The 2,136-nt window shown below is 37.1% G+C and overlaps 1 protein-coding gene across 1 annotated transcript in view; it reads right to left on the minus strand.

The window, feature by feature from the left end:
• The window catches only part of LOC105819053 (cytochrome P450 20A1), a 47,055-nt gene that overhangs the window by 22,645 nt on the left and 22,274 nt on the right, over positions 1-2,136 (minus strand). The window lies entirely within an intron of this gene.

The raw sequence follows: 2,136 nt of genomic DNA on the forward strand, positions 1-2,136 counted from the left end.
TTTTTTTGTAGAGACAGTGTCTCACTAGGTTGCCCAGGTTAGTCTCAAACTCCTGGCCTCAAGCTTTCCTCCTGCCTTGGCCTCCCAAAGTGCTAGGATTATAGGCATGAGCCACCATGCCTGGCCTTTCTATTTTTTTTCTTTTAGACAGAGTCTTGCTCTGTTGCCCAGGCTGGAGTGCAGTGGCCTGTTCATAGCTCAGCGTAACCTCAAATTCCTGGGCTCAAGAGATTACCTGGCTAGGATGAGAGAGACTAGAACAAAAAAGAAGAAACGAAGGGGAAAAAATAAAAGATATAAGAAAAAAATTGAGAAAAGACATTACCCAGCTAACTTTTAAATTTTTTTTATAGAGACAAGGTCTCACTATGTTGCTCAGACTAAGAGTCCTCAACTCTTACCTTAAAAGCTATAAATTTCAGATTATTTAAACATAAAATTAAACTATTATAAATAGTTTTAAAATGTATACTAAATGTTTATATTAGGAATACCCTTAAAGTGTGGAAGGAGTTTCTAAGCATGATAAAAAGCACAGAGTAAAAATTCATTATGAAAAAGTCAAATTGATTAACTTACATAAAAATATTAACATTTATGATACCGAAAAACACTATCAGCAAAAGTAAAAGTATGCCAGGTGTGGTGGCTCACGCCTGTAATCCTAGCACTCTGGGAGGCCAAAGTGGGACAACTGCTTGAGGCCAGGAGTTCGAGACCAGCCAGAGCAAGAGCTAGACCCTGTCTCTACAAAAAATAGAAAAATTAGCCGGGCATGGTGGCTTCTGCCTGTAGTCCCAGCTATTAGGGGGACTGAGGATCACTTGAGCCCAGGAGTTTGAGGTTGCAGTGAGCTATGATACCACCACTGCACTCTAGCCTGGGTAACAGAGAACATATCTCAAAAAGACAAAAAAAAAAAAGTAAGAGCAAATGAAAACTGAGATAAAAATAAATAGCTGTTGCAGATCAGTAAGAAAAAGAAAGCATTAGTAGAAATATAGGCAAAGGACATGAGAAAGCATTCCACAAAAGAAACACAAGTTTTGACAAAAGTATAAAAAGACATTTAACTTAACAAATAAAAGAATTATAAATTTTAATCATAAAATGCCATTTTTGACATATCACATAGGCACATATTTACAGGACCAACAATTTTAAATGTTGTCAAAAGGACACGGAACAAGCATTCTAATGTTGGTAGGAAAATAATCAGGACAATTTTTTGGAAGGGAGTTCAGAAATACTATATGCAATTGAAGGTGAGGTGTATACTTTTTCATGTTTTAACACCTGTGAAATAAGTATTCGTCTTACAACTGATGACATCTCCCCACTGTTGTCAGCCAAGTACCAGCCCTGATGCAGTTGTCACTGCCTCTGAATTCACAAACTGGTTGTTATTCCTGGTGGCATGACTGAACAATTGCAATCCCTTGGTGTTTTAGACAATAAAAGATCATTTGAGGAAGGATATTAAGTACTGCTTATGGTCTGAAACTTTCCTTTGACAACTTCTAGTAATGTTAAGAAAATACCAGATTCCTGTCAAACATACAGATTTTGAATCTACTCATGATATATGAGACAAACTCAAATTGAAGGATATTCTATAAAATAACTGTGCTATACTTTCCAAAAATATCAAGGTCAAGAAACAAAGAAAAGCTGAGGAACTGTTCCAGATTAAAGAGATTTGATCACTAAAAGTAATGAGTGATCCTGAGTTGGGTCCTGGATTGGGGGTGGGGGGCTGGCAAGCTATTAATATAAGAACATTATGGGGATAATTGAAGAAATTTGAATATGGGCGCTTGATGAGCTAATAGGCTTCTATCAATGTTTAATTTCCCTAGTTTGACAACTATGTTGTCACTGTATAGGAGAATATTATTGTTCTTAGGACATACAAACTGAAATATTTAGGGGTAAAGAGGCAAAATGTCTACTTTCCTCTCAAATGGTTCAAGGAAAGGGGGAGGCAGGGATGAATAAATAGATAGACAAATAGAAAGAAGAAGAATGACAAAAGCAAGTGGGGCAAAATGTAAACAACTTCTGAAACTGGGTAAAGAATATATGAGAGGCTGAGGGTGGTAGCTCACACCTGTAATCGTAGCACTCTGGGAGGCC

The sequence above is a fragment of the Propithecus coquereli genome, unplaced genomic scaffold, assembly GCF_000956105.1.
Source record: "Propithecus coquereli isolate 6110/MARCELLA unplaced genomic scaffold, Pcoq_1.0 Scaffold113, whole genome shotgun sequence".
Taxonomy (NCBI): domain Eukaryota; kingdom Metazoa; phylum Chordata; class Mammalia; order Primates; family Indriidae; genus Propithecus; species Propithecus coquereli.